Source organism: Canis lupus, chromosome 27 (genome assembly GCF_011100685.1).
Source record: "Canis lupus familiaris isolate Mischka breed German Shepherd chromosome 27, alternate assembly UU_Cfam_GSD_1.0, whole genome shotgun sequence".
NCBI lineage: Eukaryota > Metazoa > Chordata > Mammalia > Carnivora > Canidae > Canis > Canis lupus.
The window spans coordinates 4,977,075-4,999,414 of NC_049248.1; the positions used below are offsets into that span (position 1 = coordinate 4,977,075).

The following is a 22,340-nucleotide window of genomic DNA, read 5'->3' on the forward strand; positions in this document are numbered from 1 at the left end:
TTGTAACTAGAAACTTCAAACTCCTCTTTCAGTAAATGATGGGTTCAGCAGACACAAAAATAGGATATAGCTGAACTGAATAGCACAATTAATCAACTGGATCTAATTGACATTTATATAATACTTTATCCACCAAGTGTAGAATACACATTCTTCTCAAATTCACATGGAATATTCAGCAAGATAGATAACATTTTAAACCTTTAAACAAACCTTAACAAATTTAAAATAGAAATCATACAAAGTATGTTCTCACCACAATGAAATTAAACTAAAAATCAATACCAGAAACATGGCTGGAAAATCTCAAAATCTTTGGAGAGTAAACAATACATTTCTAAATGAAAGAAAGAAAAGAGAAATTTAAAAATATTTTGAACTAAATTAAAATGAAATACAGTTTATTCAAATGTGTGGAATGCAGTAAAAGCAGTGCTTGCAGGGAAATTATAGCATTGAATGCATATATTACAAAAAGAGAATGATCTAAAATCAATAACCTTAGGAAACTAGAAAAAGAAGAAGAAATTAAATCTGAAGTAAAATATTAATAAATGAAGATGAAATGTCTATGGATTGGAAGACTCGAATGTTGTTATGATGTCATTCTATCTAAATTGATTCATAGAATGGACTTATTAAAATCTTGTCAGGCTTTTTGATATGTGACAGGCTTTTTGATAGATATGACATGTTGAATCTAAATTTTCAGGGAAGTACAAAAGGACTAGGGTAACCAAGACAATTTTGTAAAAGAAGAAAAAAGTGAAAGAAGTTCCACTACATGATTACAAAACTTATTAGACATTTCAGTAATCAAGGCAATGTGGTATTGACATTAAGATGGACATATAGAGGGATGCCTGGGTGGCTCAGAGGTTGAACGTCTGCCTTCGGCTCAGGGCATGATCCCAGGGTCCTGGGATCGAGTCCCACATCAGGCTCCCCACAGGGAGCCTGCTTCTCCCTCTGCCTGTGTCTCTGCCTCTCTCTTTGTGTCTCTCATGAATAAATGAATAAAATCTTTAAAAAAAAAAGATGAACATATAGGTTATTGGACCAGAATTGAGAGCCCAGAAATAAAACCTTAAATTTATAGTCAATTGATTTCAACTAGAGTAATAAGATAATTCAGTGGAGATATGATCATCTTTGCAACAATAGGCTAGGATAGGGGATAGCCATATGCAATAACATGAACTTGGATCATTCTCTCACATCATATACAAAAATTAATTCAAAATGCATCATAGTCAAAAAGAAATCCTCATGCACCAGTGGGAATGCAAACTGGTGCAGCTACTCCAGAAAATAATATGGAGGTTCCTCAAAAAGTTAAAAATAGAACTACCCTATGACCCAGCAATTGCACTACTAGGTATTTACCCAAAGGATACCAAAATACTGATTCAAAGGGGTACATGCACCCAGATATTTATAGCAGCATTATCAATAATAGCAAAGCTGTGGAAAGAGTCCAAGTATCCATCAATTGATGAATGGATAAAGAAGATGCGGTATAGTGTATATATATATTATATATATTATATATATTCCATTATGATATCCCATGTGTACATCCCCTTATAATATTCCATTGTGTGTGTATATGTGTGTGCATATAAATATACATAAATATATACATATATACATATGTGTAATTAAATATTACTCAGCCATCAAAAAGAATGAAATCTTGCCATTTGCAATGACGTGGATGGGGCTAGAGTGTACTCTGCAAAATAACTTAGATATGCTAAGCAAAATAAGCCAGGAAAAGAAAAATACCATATGATTTCACTCATTTCATTTCACATATGAATTCACTATGTAGAATTTAAGAAACAAAACAGATGAACATAGGGGAAAGGAAGTAAAAATAAAATAAGATAAAAACAGAGAGAGAGGCAAACCGTAAGAGACTCTTAACAATAGAGAACAAACTGAGGATTGCTGGAGGGGAGGTGGGTGGTGTATGGGGTAAATGAGTGTTGAGTATTAAGGAGGACACTTGTTCTGATGAGCATTGGGTATTATATGTAAGTGGTGAATCAGTAAATTCTACTCCTGAAACCAATACTACACTATATGTTAACTAATTTGAATTTAAATAAAAACTTGGAGGGAAAAAAAATGCTTCATAGTCCTAAGTATAAGGGCTAAAACTATGAGACTTTTCAAAGAAAATGTAGATGAAAAATCTTTGAGAAATCTTGTGAAAGTCTTCATGGCTCCCAAACAGAAACTGTAAAAAAATGGACAAATTGCACTTTACTAAAATTAAAAATCTTTGTGCTTCAAGAAACTTCAACAAAGTAGAAAGTCTAGTCATAGAATAGGATAGAATATTTATTAAAATATATATCTGATAAAGGACTTCTATCCAGAATATGAAAAGAACTTTTATAACTCCATAAGAGACAAACAACCTGATTTAAGAATAGGTAAAAGACTTGAATAAGCAAGGAAAACATAAAGAGCTAATAAACACATGAAAATGTGCTCAACATCATTAGTCATCAGGGAATGTAAATTAAAATCCTAATGTGATGCCACCATAGACTCACTAGACTGCTTTATTCAAGAAGATGGTATTGCTAAGGGTATGAAAAAGTAGGAACCCTCACATATTTCTGGCAATAATAAAAATACTTTGAAACCCTGTCTGGTTGTTTCTTTAAATTAAATATAAGCTGGGGTGCCTGGTTGGCTCAGTCAGTAGGGCATGTGATTCTTGATTTGGGGGTTGTGTGTTCAAGTGCACATTGGGTGTAGAGATTTCTTAAAAATAAAATCTTAAAACAAATAAATTAAACATAAGCTTACCCAGCAATTTCACTCTAAGGAATCTATCCAAGAGAAATGAAGACATGTCCACACAAAGACAGAAGTAGATGTTCCTGGAAGTATTGTTCATAATGGCCCCAACCTGGAAATAATCCCAATGTCTATCAGTTGGTAAATGGTTAAACCCAATATCGTATATCCATACAATGGAACAATATTCAGCAATAAAAAAGGCATGAAATACCAGTACATGTAACAACATGGATGAACCTAAAAAAAAAAAATCATGCTTAAATAAGCCAGTCATTTTATAGAAAATGAGTCATTTTATAGAAAATGTCCTGGAAAGGCAAATTATTGAGACAGAAAATAGGGCAGTGGATACCTGAGGCAGGGTATTGGAATCATTATTGACTGCATGTAAACTCAATAGAGTTTTTAGGATGTTAGCAATGTTCTAAAACTGGATTGTGATGGTTGTAAAACTCTGTAAACTTTTTAAAATAACTAAATTGTATACTCATAATGAATGAATTTTTTTAAAGATTTTATTTATTTATTCATGAGAGACACACAGAGAGAGAGAGAGAGAGGCAGAGACACAGGCAGAGGGAGAAGCAGGCTCTATGCAGGGAGCCTGATGCGGGACTCGATCCTGGAACTCCAGGATCATGCCCTGGGCCGAAGGCCAGCACTAAACTACTGAGCCACCCAGGGATCCCCATAATGAATTAATTTTAAGGTCTGTAAATTAAACCTCAATAAGTCTATAACAAAAGGAAATCTGATGCTCAGTACTGATTCAGCAATAGAGACATGACCTTTGGAAGATCAAAGCCCAGAGTGAGAAGCCCCTTATCTGTGTAGACAACATCATCTCACTGTGACACAAACTCCCTGTCCTCTCCAGACTGCACCATGGCCCTAGCCAGAGCTGGTCTTATTCAGGTCCTGTCCTTCCCTCCTGCCCATTGCCCCCATGGACTAAGATGCTGCCTCCAGCATCTCTGGAATAGTGTGCCAGCTTCCAGCCATCTGCTCAACACTTATCAGTATCACAATGTAGAGATACTTCTGATACCAGTCATAGTCCATAGGTATTTTAAACGTAACAAAAATCAATTCTTGCCTATAAAAAATAAAAAAGAACTGAAATGTGCATAATATACACATATGTTGGATGATACTGTCTGCCCTATCAAGAATACCTACAGGCTTTTAAAACACGTGTGATGTTTATTTACCAGAAATGAGTGTGTCCAGAAAACCTAGGTGAACAATGAAAGGTGAAGATGTAGCACATCAGTGTCTGAGATCTGGAGTTTTACTTGAGTGACACATCTGTGAAGGAAGAGAAGGTTGACATCATCACTTCCTCTGCCAACTTTGTTTGCTGGTTTTGTTTTTGTTTTTGTTTTTTTTTTTAAGGAAAGTATTTCTTCGGGGCTGCAGCTGGCTGCCTCCAAAGAGAGATCAAACCAGCACATTTCCTGCTCTTGCCTTTCTCTTTTACTCTGGACCCAGCTACCAGCTGAGTTTTTCAGGGCTCGAAAATGCCTTAACCGCTCATTTTATGTTTCCTTAACTACTCATTTCTTGATTCTTATTCATTTTCCAACAGATGTTTATTGAGCTCCTATCAGGTGCAAAGGGCTGTTTTAGATGCTATGGGGGATACAGAGATAGCAAAGAATGACCTGCCCTTAGATAGTTCACAGTTTAATTAAAGCAAGAGGTAGATAAGGTATGTACTCAAATAACTAAACTACTAGGTAACATGTGATAACAGAGATACAAACTGAGCTATCAGAGTTTTGAACAAGGGGAGAAGTATTTTATTTTATTTTTTAAAAGATTTTATTTATTTATTTGAGAGAGAGAGAGACCGTGAGAGAGATCATGAGTGTAGAGGAGGGGCAGGGGGGAGAGGGAGAAGCAGGCTCCCTGCTGTGCAGAGACCCCCCCCCCTCCACCCACCCACCCAGCCCGACTGGGGCTGGGTCCCAGGACCCTGAGATTATGACCCAAGCCAAAGGCAAACTCCCCAGGTGCCCCAAGGGGAGAAGCATTTTAGCTGGAACATACAGGAAAGTCTTTACAGAGAGCTACTGAAATCAGGCATTAGGGATGGATATAACTTTGAGCCGCAGAGCTGAAGGAATATGGGAAATTTAAGTATAGGGAAGGATATGTGCCTGGAAGTAGCGGTTTTTAGAAATGGGAAAGCACAAGGTGTATTTGAGAGAAAAAATAGTACCATTTTGTTAAAATGCGCAATATGTGTTGGGGAGCAGTAGCAGATGTTTCTATAAATATAAGTTGGGTCAAATCATGAGGGAGATTGAAGCCTCATGAAGATTTTAATTCATCTCCAGACAAGCTGTATTAACCTTCTCACGACTCAGGGCATGTAAGTAATGGAGGCACAGACTCAGTGGCTCTATCTTGGAAAGATCCTGAAGCTATTTAAGGAAAATGTCCTGGATGATCACAAAAATATGGATGGTTTTATGAATGGCCTTTAGGCCCCATCCAGTCTGAGGCTGTAGAGTTTGGTGGTCCCGGGGAGGCCATAAGCAGAAAATGAACTCTTCCGCCTTTTGGTGCCTTACGTAGCCAGAATTATGTCTGGCTCATGAAGGAACGATCTGGCCCCTGAAGAGGTGCCAAGGGATGATTTGCTCAGCAGTCAGTCTGTTCTGGAGCTCAGAAAATGAGGATGGCCTTTGCACAGCACATGGTCCCTGCGGGTGGGTGTTTCTGCCTCGTGTCTTAAGTACCAGGTGGCCTGGTCACCACCGCTGGTACCGTGGCAGGCAAACCTGTGGTGTGTGCCCATGCTGCTTTAAGATCTGTCCAGTCACTGTTCATTCCACTGTTTACACAGAATCTTAAATAATACCCCATGGAGGAACAGTGCAGCCCCAGGCAGAATGTCAGAGGATTTCAAGAAGGCTGACAAACATGCCAATCTGTACCAGCTCTTACTCTGAGGGTTGTCCCTGAGATGACTTGGGTCGCTGGTGCCGGACATACAGAACAACTGCTGAGGCCAGATGTCCTACATTAGAAGCAGAAGGCAAAAGGGAGAGAAGTGGTTCACATATATATCAGAAGGAACAGAGAGGTGGGAAATGGAATAAATCAGACGACTCACTTGTTAAGATATCAGGGGAGATGAAGGTAGGAGGCTAACACTGTCATTAAAACAACAGAATGGGGGCGTCTGGGTGGCACAGTCAGTTAAGCCTTCAACTCTTGTTTTAGCTCAGGTCCTGATCTCAGGGTCATGAGATGGAGCCCGTGTTAGGCTCAGTGCTAAGCGCTGAGTGTGGAGTCTGCTTCAGATTCTCTCTCTCCCTCTCTCTCTGCCTCCCCTTCTGCTCCTCCCCCTGCCTGCTTGCACTTTCTCTCTCTCTAAAATAAATAAATAAATAAAATCTTCAAAAGAAAAACCCATTCTGTTTTGCAAAAGGCAGTGCCTTCTTCCTGCAGCAGTGCCTGGAATAACCCCGAAAGGGAAAATGATGAGCTTAGGTGCTGGCTGTGTGGGTGGAGAAGCAAACTGAGCCGAGGTGGAGACAGGGAACAGCCAGCACTGAACATGCCACAATCATTCTGAAGGCTTTTGCTGCTGCAATTGGAAGCAGAGTTCAAATTCAGGGCATTCAGTGGATTTGATTACCTGCACTTTCCTGGGTTCTTTTCCTGGTTCAGACACTTGACATGCCATCTTTACCCTGGGCGCCTTTTTCCTCAGCGGAACTAAATGACCTCTGAGGTCCCATCTGTCTTTAAGACTGTCCATTTCTTTCAGGACCTTTCACTGCCCAGGCTCAGAGTACACTAAGGATCTGGGGAAAAAAAGTCCAAGTGGCTCAGGGGATCTTAAATGTTTTGAAATCAAAAGACTTTATATTCAAAAGTGAGAAAAAATTGCAGAATCCTGGTCAGACAGTTAAATTGGGATATTCACTTTCTGGCATCTTCTTTGATTGGATTACACACACACACAATACACATACACGCATTTCTAAGGGTAGGAGAGGAGACAAGGAACTTAGGAGTAGAATAAGTCAGTATATCTGTTAAATATCTTAATACGTGCCTGAATTGCAAAACTTGAATTTCAAATGAAAACATCTACAATCTAATTCTACTTGTAAAATTATCTTGGAGCCCTAACCAATTCTACAGATCAAGTCATTGTTTTTCTTAATCCTTTCCAGGCTCACAGCTCCTACACATGCCTGGTTCATTTTTGCTCCTCCTTCTGAATTTTGCATTCCATCAATGGCATCATTATCCACCCAGCCAAGAAATATCTTTTACCCCTCATCCCCACCCCCACCAAGTCTTGCTTGATGCCACCTTCTTCATGTACATTGATTGAAACCTCTTCTGTTTCCCATCCTGTCACCGATTTAGTTCAAGCCCTCGTAATTGCTCATCTGCACTGTTGCCACGCCCCCCTAAATCACCCACGTTCATTTATTCAAGACATGCCTTTTGCACTAAGGCTCTTATTTAGACCCTGAGAACGCGTCGGTGAGTAAGAGAGCAGTCCCTAGTCTCGTGAAGCTTCTATTGTAGTGGGAGAGCCAGACAAGAGAGCCACTAAACAAAATGCATGCATATCATGGTGAGTTCTAGGAAGAGAATAAACAGAGAGATGTGAGTGAGAGAAAGAGCAACCAAGAGCAGAGAGCAGCTGGCTCTAGAAGAGGAAATGTGGGAGCTAAGGAGGAGAAGCCAGCCTTGCCCCACCCCAAGCATTCCAGGAAGAGTAAGTACAAAATGTTGGAGAGACTAAGGAACAGGGAGGCTAGAATTTAGCGAGCATGAGCTACCAATTCAGAGTAAGGCAGGTGAGACCAAATAACAGAAAGCCTTTTTGTCCTCAGATTGGAGTTGGGGATTTTTTTTTCTAAGTGCAATGGGTACTGATGGATAGCTTTTAAGCAGAGGGGTAACATAATCTGACTTATGTTTTAGGAAATCCCTCCGATTAGCATAAGGTCAGTGGACTGGGATGGGGGTCAGGTGAAAGTAAGAGAGTATTGTGCTGTGTTGCACTACTAAAATAGTGCAAATGAAGGGTCGTGGTGGCTTGAACTAGAGTGATGGCGGAAAAGATGGAGAGAAGTAGATGGATCTGGGATGTACTTTGGTGACACTGCAGACTTGATGGGTTGGCGAGAGGCATGAGGGGAAAAGAGTGTGTCTAAGGGGATTGTTTGGTAGCTGATCAGATGGATGGTGGTGACATTTACCATAATGGGAAAGGCAATGGAAAGATTAGGTTCCAGAAGCCAAGTGGAGGTAAAGTTTTTAGGTATCAGCTGCTGCAGGTCAGAGAAATATCTGGACTGGGGACATAAAATTGAGAGTCATCACTCCATAGGTCCTGTTTAAAGCAGTAGGACTAAGTAGGATCACCTGAAACAGCAGCAGTGGAGCAGGGTATAGCTAGAGAAGGAAAGAGAAGGGGAAAAAAGAGAAAGCCCAGGACTGATGAACCTTGAGATCCTCCAGTTGACAGAGGCCAGGAAAAGGAGGGAGGGGGATCCCCAGGTGGCTCAGCAGTTTAGCGCCTGCCTTCAGCTCAGGGCGTGATCCTGGAGTCTCAGGGTCAAGTCCCAGATTGGGCTCCCTGCATGGAGCCTGCTTCTCCCTCTGCCTGTGTCTCTGCCTCTCTCTCTCTCTTTCTCTCTGTCTCTCATGAATAAATAATTAAAAAAAAAAGGAGGGAGAGTCAGCAACGGAGGCTCTAATATTCACAGCCCCAATCTATCCTGCACATGGAGGCCAGAGTGCTCTCTACAACACTCAGATCTGATCCCATTTCTTCCCTTCTTAAAACACTATGAAATTCTTTATGTCCTGTTGGGAAAATATGCCCCTTTACATGGCCCACAAGTCCCTTCACAATCTTAACCTAACTTTCCAGGTTCATCTTCTCGCATCTAGCACTTTAAAATTGTGTCATGATTATTTGGATGTAATATAAGGAGAAGGACTATCATTAACTCTGCATTTCCAATGCTTTGCACATAGTAAATGATCAATAACATTCGTTGAACAAAAGGGGGGGAAGGGAGAGAGGGAGGGAGGGAGGGAGGATTATTCTTTGTGTGAGAACCTTCACAAAAAGAACACAAGACAACTAACGCCCATGCCATCTTCTTGGCATTTTTGGAAACTAGGAATCTGAGCTAGAATGAGAAGAGCGCCATCTAGAGCTAGAAAGATACAGAAATGGACCCATTCTGAAGCTTTTCCAGAAATACAAACCACTGAACCTATACCAAAAAACCTTTTTAAGAAGCCAATTAGTAACAACAATATCTATGAATCAGTTAACAAGGAAAAGTATTTCTCAAATTCCTCACGGGAAAATTCGGAAGAAAACACCATCGAGTCTCCCGATCCCCAAACTTATAAGGTGCAAATTGCTGTTTGTCTTTTACAACAGAGCTGAAATATTGGCGACTTTGTGCAATTGGATGTTGAGAATTTAGTAGGAGATTCTAACCCATTTCATATATCAAATCATACCCTATTATATCAGTGATGAGACGACACCTCCCTGCTTGGGGAAGTCAACTGCTCCCACAAAGACAGCACGTCAGGAGAAACACTCATGACGAAAGACCACGGCCCTAGTTGTGGGCACCATGACCCCTGCAATAATGAGTGACTAATGTCTCGGAGCTTCACACGTCTCTGAAGTCCCTAACAAACCCACTGAGTGACAGCGGCAATCAGCAGCTCTGCTGATCAACTGGAAGTTGTCAACCAGCAATTGCTATCATTTGAGTAGTTTTGTTTTACGATTTAACAATGGGTGGAGAAAGCGCTGGCATGTGGATTGCAATTTAAACACTCTGCTGTACCCACGTGAATTAGCACTGCAGAGGATATTTTTATGTTCCTGTTTTTATTTGAGCCCTATTGTTTCAAAAAACATAAAGGTTTGGTTTGGGTAGGCAGATTCCATTTGCTTACTTATAAAGGACCAACTTCCACAGTGCTCCATGGCTCAGTTAAAACCTCTCAGTAGCACATGTAATTGAAAGAAGAGTGGAACGGGAGTGGAAAAGCAGAATTCTTATCCCAGTCGTGTTGAGCTCAGGCAAGTCCTATATTTTTTTTATTTAAATATCGGATTTTTGAAATGTGAAATGTGAAATCTGTGCGTGTGTTGGGGGGGTATTCATTGCATTCTCCTCTTAGATTTTTGGGAAGAACAAATGAAATAATGCATATGAAGGCATTTTTTAAGTTTCTAAGAACATTTTCCTGCGGTATAATTTATACACAATGAGATGCACAGATCTTAAGTGTATAGTTCAATTACTTTGACAAACATATGCACCTGTGTAACCCACACTTCAATCAAAATACAAAATATTACCACCACCTTCCAAAAGGTTACTTTAGGCCTCTTCCCAGTCAGGACTCCCCAGCCCCTCTTTCATGGTCAACCACATCTCTGATTTTTTTCACTGAATATGATTTTTTTTTGCCTATTCTAGAACTTAAAATAAATAGGATAATACAGTATGCATTCTTGTGTATCTGGTTTCTTTCATTCATCATAATGTCTGTGAGATTTATCCATGCTGTTACATATATCTGTAGTTTCTATCTTTTTTTTTTAAAAAGATTTATTTATTTATTTATTTATTTGAGAGGGAGAGTATGTGCACACATGCACGTGAACACAAGTGGAGGCGGGGCAGAGGGAGAGAATATCCAGGCCGACTCCCACTGAGCTTGAGCCCTACCAGGGCTGGATCCCATGACCCATGAAATCAGGACCTGAATCAAAACCAGGATGCTCAACCGACCAAGCCACCCAGGTGCCCCTGTATCTTTTTACTACTGAATAATATGCCAGTATTTATGTATTCTCCATTTTAAGAGTGCCATTTGATGAGTTTTGACAAACGTGTATACCCAGTAACCACCACCACAGGCAAGATAGAACATTTCCATTACCTCCCAAAGTTCTCTCACACCCCTTTACCATCAACCTCTTCTCACATCCATGACCCTCAGCACTACTCCTCTGCTTTGTATCACATTAGTTTTGCTTTTCTAGAATTTCATATAAATGTAATCATACAGGGGCACCTGGGTGGCCCAGTGGTTGAGTGTCTGCCTTTGGCTCAGGGCGTGATCCTGGGGGTCCTGGGATTGAGTCCCGCATCAGGCTTCCTGTGTGGAGCCTGCTTCTCCCTGTGCCTCTGTCTCTGCTTCTCTCTGTGTCTCTCATGAATAAATAAATAAATCTTTAAAAAAAATAAATGGAATCACACACTGTAATCTTTTGTGTCTGCTTTGGCTAACCATAATGTTTCTGAATCCATTTACAGGGTTGCAATGTATCAGTAGTCTTCTGATGAATGACTACATCATACTTTGTTTATCCACTAACTGTTTCAGGTTTCCTATGTGGGACTATTATAAAGAAAGCTGCTGGAAAAATTCATATTCAAGAGTCTTTGTTGTTGACATATGTGTTCATTTCTGTTGGGTACACGTATGAGAGTGGGATTGCCAATGTCTTATAGAAGCGCTGTAAGAAACTACCATACTAGGATGCCTGGATGGCTCAGCAGTTGGGTGTCTGCCCTCAGCTCAAGGCATGATCCCGGGATCCAGGATCGAATTCTGCATTGGGCTCCCTGTGGGAAGCGTGCTTCTCCCACTCCCTGTGTCTCAGCATCTCTCTGTGTCTCTTATTTAATAAAAATTAAAAACTACCATACTGTTTCCAAAGTGGCTGTATCATTTTTGCACTCCCACCAGGAATGTATGAAAGTTCCAGTTGCACCACATCCTTGCCAACATTTCATATTTCCAGGGTCTTTAATTTTGCCCTATACACAGTAGGTGTGTAATGGCATCTCACTGCAGCTTCAACCTGTATTTGCTTAATGATGAAGTAATGTTGGACATTTTTTCATGTGCTTATTTGCTATTTATATATTTTCTTTGGTGAAATGTCCATTTAGGCCATTTGCATTTTTGATTGAGTCATTTGTCTTCTTATAATTTAATTGAAAGAGTTCTTTTTTATTATGGATATAAGTGTTTAATCACATGTTTTGATAAAACATATTTTAGGCACATGTTTTGCAAATAGCCTTTGATTTGCCCTTTTGTTTTCTTGACACTATCATTTCAATGGCAAATGTTTTACTTTTTAAAAAACATTTTATTTATTTATTCATGAGAGACAGAGACGCAGGCAGAGGGAGAAGCAGGCTCCATGCAGGAAGCCCGACGTAGGACTCACGTCCTGTGTCTCCAGGATCCTGCCCAGGGCTGAATGTGGCACTAAATCACTGAGCCACTGGGGCTGCCCATGTTTACACTTTGATAAAGTTTAATTCATCAGTACTTTTCATCTGTATGTTGCGTCCTACCTGTACCTACCTACCCAGGGTGACGAAATGTTTTTCTTATGGTTTCTCCTAAACTTTTAAAATTGTAGCTCTATGTTTAGGTATATAATATTGTGAGTTCTAGTTTATGTATAATGTGACATGAGTCAAAGTTCATTTTTTTCCCTATGGCTAATTGTTCCATTCCTATCAGTTAAAAAAGACTATCATTGAATTGGCAGCTTTGACAAAAGTCAATCATACTTTTGTGGGTATATTTCCATATATATATATGAGAGAGAGAACATAAGTGGCAGGATGGGCAGAGGGAGGTGAGGGATAGGCTGACTCCCCACTGAGCAGGGAGCCTGACACAGACTCAGGTGTTGATCCCAGGACCCTAACATGACCTGAAATGAGGTCAGATGCTTAACCAACTGAGCTACCTGGAATTTCTTGTATATATTTATTCAAAATTACTTGATTACTGTAATTTTTAATATATCTTGAAGTCAGGTAGTGCAAACCCATGCAAATTTTCTGCTATTTCAAAATTGTCTTGACTACTCTTTTCTTTTCTTTTTTTTTAAATAGAGTAGGGCTTGAACTCACAACCTTGAGGTCAAGCACTGAGATCAAGAGTTGGATGCTTAATCAACTGAGCCACCCAGGCACTTGACTATTCTATGACCTTTGAGTTTCCATATAGATTTATTTTTATTTTTTATTTTTTAAAGATTTTATTTATTTATTCATGAGAGACACACACACAGAGGCAGAGACACAGGCAGAGGGAGAAGCAGGCTCCCTGCTAGGAGCCCGATGTGGGACTCAATCCTGGGCTCTGGGATCACACCCTGAGCCGAAGGCAGATGCTCAACCACTGAGCCACCCAGGCATCCCTCCATATAGATTTAAAGATCAGCTTGATAATATTGTGTTGAATCTATAGAACAATTTGAGGACAATTGACTTCTTAACAATATTGAGTCTTCTGTCAATAAATATCATTTTTTAGTGTAAAGGTCTTGTACATGCTTTTACATTTATTCTAAGTATTTCTTATTGTTTGACACTATTGTAAATATTTATTCTAATTTCTAATTATTCATTGCCAGTATATAGAAATACAATTGATATGTTTTGCAGTGTCCTTGTATTGTACAATCTTGCTAAACTCTAATTAGCTCTTTTATTCACTTTTTTGGGGGGTGGTATACAAGGTCATATCAACTATAAATAAAGAATGTTTTATTTCTTCCTTTCCAATTTACTTCCCTCTTTCCCTTCCTTTCATTTCTTTTTCTTACCTTACTATAATGCTAACGAGCTCCAGTATAATGTTGAGCAGAAGTGAAAAAAGCAGATATTCTTGTCTTCTCTCCAGTCCTAAGAAGGAAGCATACAGTTGTTCACTGACAAATATGATGTTAGCTGTTGGTTTCTTATAGATTCATTAGTTTGAGGAAGTTCCATTCTATTCCTAGGTTGCTGAGAGCTTTTATTATGAATGAGTTTTGAGTTTTCCCAAATCCTTTCTCTGCATCTGTTGAGTTGATCATATGGTTTTCCTTTTCGTCTATTAATGTAATGAATTACATTGCTTGATTTTGTCTATTAATGCGATGAATCACTTTTAATCACATTTAATATTTCATTCTTGAGACAAACTCCACTTTGCCATGTTGTTTATTCTTTTTTATATTTTGCTAGATTTAATTTGCTAACATTTTGTTAAGGATTTTTGCATTTATGTTCATGAAGTGCATTGGTTTGTAGCTGTCTTGTAATAACATTGCCTAGTTTCAGTATCTGAATAATGGTGAACCAATGAGTTAGGAAGCATTCTTTGTCTTCTGCTTTATAAAAGCATTTTGGTAGGATTGGTATTATTTCTTCTTTAATTATTTGATAGAATTCACCAGTGAAACCATTTGGGCCTGAAGTTTGTGGGCAGGTTTGAAATCACAGATTTAAGTTTTTAGATAGATATAGGACTTTTCTGTTTATCGATTTCTTTTTCAGAGGACTTTCTCAGTTTGTGTTTTTCAAGGTTTTAATTTCATTTAAGTTCTTGAATATGTTGGCATACACATTTTCATAATATTCCCTGATTTCTCTTTTAATGTCTGTAGAATCTGTAGTGATGCTCCCTTTTTCATTCCTGCTGTTGGTAATTTGTGTCTTCTCTCCTTTACTGATTGGGCTGCCTAGAGGTTTATCTAATTTTGATTTCTTCAAATAAAGATGCTCTAGTTTCATTGACTCTCTCTATTGCTTTTCTGTATCATTTTCTATCCTTTTGTCTTTATTATTTCCTTCTACTTACTTCAGGTTTAACTTGCTCTGCTTTTTCATAGTTTTGTAAAATGGAAAGTAAGATTATTAAATTAAGACCTTTTTAATGTGATCATTCAATGTAATAAGTCTTTTTATAAGTGCTGTTTTAGCAGCAACTCAGAAATTTATGTATGTTTTCATTTTCATTCAGCACTAAGTATTTTCTAATTTTCTTTAATTTTTTTTTTTTGACTGCAGGTTATTTAGAAGTGTGTTAATTTCCAACTCTCTGGGGATTTTCCCAACATATTTATGTTATCATTTTTGTTGTGGGCAAAGAACACACTCTGTGATTTCAATAATTTTAAATCAATTGAGACTAATTTAATGGAGTAGTATATGGTACGTCTTGGTAAATGTTCTATGTGGACTTCAAGAAAATGTGTATTGTGCTCTTGCTGGGTGGCATTTTTATATATATCAATTAGGTCATACTGGTTGATAGAGTTTTCTATAGACTTACTGGTTATTTTCTAAATGTTTCATCAATTACTAAGAAAAGAATGCTGAAAAAAAAATTTTAAGATTTTTTTTAAATTAATTTATTCATAGAGACACACACAGAGAGACAGAGACACAGGCAGAGGGAGAAGCAGGCTCCATGCAGGGGGCCCGACGTGGGACTTGATCCAGAGTCTCCAGGATCACGCCCTAGGCTGCAGGTGGCGCTAAACCGCCTCATTGTATTCCACTTTTTTCCTTTGTGTTATTGCTGTCATTCATTTTATTACTACATATTTTATTAATTCCATAATACAGTGTTTTTATTTTTGCTATAGTCAATTGTTTTAAAGATTTAAAATATACGATAAAAGATCTTTTATATTTATCTATATATCTACCATTCTCAGCATTCTTTACTTCTTTTTATTAATCCAAATTTTCATTTGCTGTCACTTGCCTTTTTCCTGAAGAACTTTGGTTAAGACCTGTCTTAATGCAGGTCTCTGGTGATGGGTTCCCTTGGCTTTTAATCAGATGAAAAAGAAGGTTTATTTTGTATTCATTTTTGAAAGATGGTTTCCCTGGCTATATAAATCAAGTTTGGGCTTTTTTTTTTTTTTTTTTAATCTTTTGGCATTTTAAGGATGGTGTTGTACTGCTTCTGGCTTGAGCAATTTATGACAAGAGGTGTGCTGTCATTTTGTTGTTGTTCTGAACTACTGTGTCTTTTTGGGTTTTTTCTTACTCTTCTGTTTCAAGATTTTTTTTTCTCATTCTATCACGTGTTATTGGAAATTTAATATGGTGTTTTTAGTGCAGTCTACCTTATGTTTACACTAATTGGGGTTTGTTGAGGTGCTTAGATCTGTGGATTTATAGTAGAAAAATATTGGTGCTATTTCTTTAAGTAGTTTTTCTCTTCTTTATTTTGGGATGCCAGTGACACATGTTTAGAATGTTTGATATTGCACTGTTCTTGATTTTTTTAAAGTTTTTTCTTGTTTTTTTAAAGTTTTTTGCATGTTTTATGATTTCTCTTATTATGCTTTCAATTTCACTTTTTTTTTTTTTTGCTTCTATAGTTTCCAGTCTTATGTAGTATATTTTCCATTTCATTTATGCTTATCATCTCTAGAAGTTCTACTTGGGTCCTTATTATATATTTCATTTCCCTCTTCATTATGTTCATGTTTTTATTTACATGTGTCAGCATATTTATAATAGTTGTTCAAGGTCCTAATCTGTTAATTCCATTATCTTTCTCATTTAAAAACTCTATTTCTATTGGGATGCCTAGGTGGCTCAGCAATTGAACGGCTGCCTTTGGCTCAGGGTGTGATCCCAGAGTCCTGGGATTGAGTCCCGCATTGGGCTCCCTGTGGGGAGCCTGCTTCTCCCTCTGCCGGTGTCTCTGCCCCAGTCTGTGTGTCTCTCATGAAAAAATAAATAAAATCTTTAAAAAAAAATCTATTTCTATTGGTTTATTTTTCTTCTGGCTATGGGTCATATTGTCTTGCCTCTTTGGATGCCTGGTAATTTCTCATTGTATGACAAACATTGTGAATTGTATGATGTTGAGTTCTGGATTTTGTTGTAATCCTTTAAAGAATGTTGGATTTTTGTCCTAGAATATGACTAAGTTACTAGAAGATACATTTATTCCTTTACAGACTTACTTTTAAGTTTGATAAAGTGGGTCCAGAGCAAACCTCTACTTTAAAGGATGACTCTTCTAAGAACTCTTCCCAACGTCTTATGTATTCTAGTCTTTTTCCATTCTGGTGGATAGAATGGGAATTATCCCCAGCCTTGTATGAACTCTGAGAACTGCTTGATCTATTCTTTCTGATGATAATTTCCTCAGCCTCATGGAGTTTTGCTCCACACAAATGTAGATCATTAGCTAAAGACTTGAGGAGACCCTTCTGCAGTTGTCTGGAGTTACTCTGCACCACAAATTCTAGCTGCCTTGGCCTCCCCAAACTCTGAGCTCTGATCAACTTAATGAGAACACAGGATTTCCTTTGGATTTCTTTGATCTTCATTGCAGGCTGGGCAATCAAAGTGCTCACCTAGTTTGTTTCTCTTCTATCAGAAATCACAGTCCTATATTCCTTGTTGCCTAATGCCTTTTAATTCTTTAGGACAGGAAGACAGTTCCCAAAGCCATTGATATACATAAATTCTCATGATAGCCCTCTGAAATAGATATTATTATTATTATGCTCATCTTTATAAATGAGAAAACTGAACATAGAGGAATTTTAAAATCTCACCCAAATTCATATAGCTGGTAAAGGTTACAGGTGGGATTTGAACCTAGGAAGTCTGGCCCATGCTCTTAAGCACTATACTATACTGCCCCTCAAGAAGTATTAGGAATATAAAAATCTCTAAAGCACTTAGATATTTAAAAAAGGAGTAGGATGTAGCCCTGATTTCAAATTTAAAGAAGAGGATGAATGCAAAGCGCCTACAGAATAGCTTGGGTCTTGACTCAGTCACTGTGGGCCAGGTGCAGCTGTGGGGGTAGATGTTTTGTAAATACTAAGAGGCACCACTGCTTGGGTAGGCAAGTGTGTGAAGCATGCTTTCAATATAGAAGAATGCCCCTTGGACTGACCTTGGCCACATCGGCATTTCAAAGAGTGATGTGTTCAATTTGCCCAGCAAGGCCGAGAGTCAGCACTTTGCCAGACAGACATGATTGTCTAGAGATCAAATCAGAGAGGACACTTTGCAATTAGAGAAGCTGCTATGGAAGCAGGAAAGTCAGGGTTCTATAGAAAAAGTCACTGCTGACAATATAGAACAGTCAGTATCTCACGACTAAAGTAGCAGACCTGATGCCTGACTTAATCTCCTTCACGTACACAGAACTGCTTCTATTTATCATCCTCAGACTCATTCCTTCCTGGCAGTGAAGAGGGTCTTCACAGTTCATCAAGTCTATGCCCCTGCCTCTGCACACATCAGTCTTATACTCTCCAGAAATGTCACGGGTTCAGGAGGTAAATGATACTCTGCATGCTCAATGTTTATCACCATCCATTTGACAGTCATAACAAAGGAGCCCTAAAAAGTGATCTATCCTGTAGTGATTGATTTTTGGTTTTATTCAGTTTCTTATAAAATGAATTTCTCAGCTCTATTAACTTTGTACCAGGTGTTTGCTCAGTTAAAAACCTCTCTGGTATTCTGCATATTTTTCCACAACAGGCTTCATAACACCTTGTCTTGCTTATCCAATACCTTGGCAGCAGACTGCATTTTACAGCTCCACTCCAAGAGATGTTTTCATGCAAACCTTCAGTTTTTTAGGAGCAAATGCCTTTCTTAGTCAATCTATCTTCCTTTTGCGTGATGTTTTGGGCTTCTTTCCACCATTGGGATGAAAAAAATGTACTTTCCATCTGCACCAGTTATTAATTTCATGTCTTTCAGCTCCAAACCCACCCTCTGTATCCTGCTTTATAATACAGGAGCTGGGCTCTACAGGCTCTATTTCTCTTTGCCAGCTGGCTTAATGTTAGGTTTTGACAATAGGAGGTGTGGGAGGGTCAATGCAAGACTGGGGGAGAAAGGGTCTTTTTCTTCGCCTTCTGGTTTTCTGTTTTTCAGTGTAGCAGGTCACAGATCAAATGCAGTACCCCAGCAGTGTTTTATAGCAGTGGCAGGCTGCCCTTTGCAGCTCAATGGTGGGCATCTTCCACTCATTTCCCCATCACCATGCTGCAGGAGGCATGCTACTGTCACAGCCGGAAGCTCTCTCTGAGGTCTGAACACAGTCTTGCAAGGGCCTTTTCTCTTAGTTTCTAAATTTGTTCCTTGATTAGTTTTCCCTTAGTTCTCAGTGCAATAGCTGCTTCCTGTAGTTACTGCCTCCCTGGTCCTTAGCATTCTGTTGTACCCCTCTTAACAGTTAACCACCCTTTGTAGAGTTAACAAGTCTTTATTTAAAAATTTCCTGTTCAGATTTCTGCTGTGATTTATGTCTCCTGCCTGGACCCTGATTAATATACCAGTTTATAATTCATTTGTGTTTGATTTTTATTTTTGAAAGATGACAAGAACAAAGGACTCTATTTCATCAGGGTGTGTGTGTGTGCACACTCGCACACGTGCACATGTCTGTATGTGGTGATTTATCACAGTGGTTAAGAGCATAGGAACTGAAACTGAATTGGCTTTGCCACTTCCTAGCTGTGTGTCCTTGGGCAAATTGTCTTTTCATGCTTTTGTTCTCATCTGTAAAGTGGGGATACCTAGGGTTGCTAGATAAAATACAATCTACTCAGGTTAAATTTGAATTTCAGATGAATGACAAATAATTTAGTATAAGCATGTCCTGAATATTGCATGAGCATCCATTTTGTATTTTATTTGCTAAATCTGACAATCCTAATACCACATCATAAAAGGTCAAATGAGTGATTATGTGTGAAGGATTTGGAACAAACTTGGCAGATGACAGTCACGCCATAGTTAGTCATTCTTTTGCTTGTGATACAGTAGATCAGCACCCCTTCTCAGGGACACTGCATGAATTGTAATGTTCCTGCTGTATTTATTGTTCCCCTTAACGGCATTGTCCACAGACCCCCACCTTCCATCCTTCAAAGCCAGGCAATCTTTTTGGCAGGTGTAGCTACTGGTGAGATCAGCATGTGCCTCTTACTCTGGGCAGCCCCATTCAGGTTGGGCATCATCAGTCTATGGGGCAGCCTGTGGAAATGGTGCTGGCCACTAGGGTAGTAGGAATGAGGTAAGGTAATCCGAACTGATGCAGAATACAGAGGAGATGGCTCAGTGAGGATCTAAGGGAAGAAGCACAGATATGCAGAGATGAGAAAATTCATCATGAGGGGAACTTTGAAGCAGAGAGAAAGGGGGCGGGCATCTTGAAATGTTGAAATCCTGCTATGTTTCCTCTTTCTAGTCCTCAGGCAACCCTACCATGAACGCCCTTTTTCTCTTGAGCTAGAAGTGAGTTTCTGCTCCTTGCAGACAAACCCCCAACATTCACAAGCACACAGATGCACACAAACACACAGTCTTTCTTTCTCTCTCTCATACACACACACACACACAATCAAATACATGAACATCACTACTTCATTTAACAAATTATATTTTGGGTGCTCTTAGGGGAGGGAGGTAGAGATAAAAAGTTGGGGAACACCATCTCCCTCCTTGAAGACACAGTGTCTGGAGAATTGGGAACAGGAGAAGGTAAGGCATAATGGACTCCTCAGCAAATGTCAGAACTGAGGTATGTAGAAAACATAGTCCACTAATGTACTTGGTAGGAATTTCCAGTTCATCAGCTGGCAGAGTTAATATTTTCTGAAAAATATATTCTCATACTAGGAAAAATATGAGAGAGGACAAATTTTTCTTTTCCTTCTAGGCATTGAACTACATCCAATTTTTGGTGTAATGTGAGTATTCCAGAGATTATAAGCATGGAAAGATAGAAGGAACACAGAAAACTGAAAGCCTCAGGCAGCCGGAGAAGCAAGACATTCTATAGTTTAGGGCAATATGAATGCAGACATGATAGTCTTTAAAGTGCATAAATGCATAATTACTTATAAATTCCATGCACAGTTGCATATCTGCACATGTATACATGCATAAAAATATATATTGAAGACATACTGAAGTTTGGTGGATCTTCCATAGGTGTAATGCCTTGCATCACAGCTCTTCCCCAGTGGATCACAGAATCATGTTTTCTATGATATCTAAATATTGGGAACTGATAAATTACACAATTCTTAGAGGCTTTGGGGGGTCACGAGAAAGGACAAAGGAGGACAGGGAGAGGGGGAACTGGAAAGCACCAAGAAGAGAAATACAGCAGAGACTGAATGTACAGAAGTGGGTGGCTCTGCACACCCCCTGGGAAGGCCTCCAGCACTTCTTGACTCTGGAGATAATCACCCTCGGGGTGTCCCCTAGTGGAGCTCAGGGCTTGTTTACAATATAAATTAGAGCGTTGTAAGGTGAGCAGAGGACAGTTTCTTCTCTTGTTTGAAGGACTCACAGTGCTCTTTTTTCCTCAGGTCTCCAGCATCTTGTACATATGCTTGAACTTACACCAGAATCCCTGACTCAGGAGAATCAATATTGTTGTAAGAACCCCAAAGAAAAGTATTTCACTCTCTGCTTGGTCAGTCATTGCAACTACTCACAATTTATCACTCCGATCTAGTGGTAGAAGTACCCTGTGGGGTTGATTACAGGTGGAGGAGTGGAATGTGCTGCTAGTCATTCACAAGCATTTGCTGAGCCACTGGGCACCAGAAGCTGTGGTAGATGTAAGGCACTTACTATATTCCAGGTGTGTCCTAAGCATTGACTCATTTAACTGTCCCAGCAGCCCTGGGAGAAGGGCACCATTTTGCCAACAAGGGAGTTTACGTGCAGAGGAGTCACAAAGCCTGCTTGGTGCCCTGGCAGGACTGAGCCCAGGCTGTCTGGCTTTGGAGTCTAAATGCCTAGTCACAGTACCATGCTACTTTGGATACAAATGTATAGCATAGGCCTTACTCTCTGAGAATTTAAAAGTGGGTATATCCCCAGTGTTTCTCATTCTTCCAAAATGGGGGCTCCAAGTTCCAGCTCTGATGCTCAAGCATCTCTTACACATGGAGTATGGCAGTTGTTGCAATCCAGGACAAAACAGGCCATTGAGGGGTGCCTGCGTGGCTCAGTCAGTTAAGTGTCTGACCTTGGCTCAGGTCAAGATCTCAGGGTCCTGGGATGCAGCCACATGTGGGGCTCCTCATTTAGCAGGGAGTCCACTTCTTTTCCCTCCCCCCCCTCCACTCGTGCACATGCACACTCTCTTGCGCTCTCGCTCTCTCTCTCAAATAAATAATTCTAAAAACTCAACAGGTTGTTTAAAGCAAACCTGTTTTCCCTGCTATAGAACAGGCCAGTCTCCACTCAAAACAATGACTGGACCATCTTCTTTGGATATGTAATAACAAAACTTCAACAATCACTTTATGGTGACTTATTTGATCCAAGAAAATTGTGTATAGGTTAAAGCACACTTCCCCAGTAAATTATACTATAATTGCAAGGAGAGAATTTAAAACTTTCTTTAGAAGGAGTCTGGGAAGATCAACCCATGTGGCCAATCAGTAAGAACTTCACTGGGGGACTCAGTGAGCAAGGTCTGGGGGACAGGGTGTCGCACTACAGGTTTCTGTATTTGTTATTTCTGATATGGCAGCTAAATACATCACAGCTTTAGGGCTCTGTGAGCCAAGTCTGATCAGAAGTTTCCCCCTGGATTAATGATTCAAGATCAGAACAAAATGCAAGTGAAGGAGCAAAAAACTGACAAAATTTTTTTTGTCA

General features: G+C 39.4%; 1 long non-coding RNA gene across 1 annotated transcript in view; it reads left to right on the plus strand.

Moving 5' to 3' along the window:
* Nucleotides 1–21,094, plus strand: part of LOC119866437 — a 47,538-nt gene extending 26,444 nt beyond the window's left edge. Inside the window, exon 3 of the long non-coding RNA XR_005379750.1 lies at nt 21,035–21,094. This is a non-coding gene — a long non-coding RNA (uncharacterized LOC119866437). The remainder of the gene's footprint in view (nt 1–21,034) is intronic.
* Nucleotides 21,095–22,340: the final 1,246 nt, after the last annotated feature.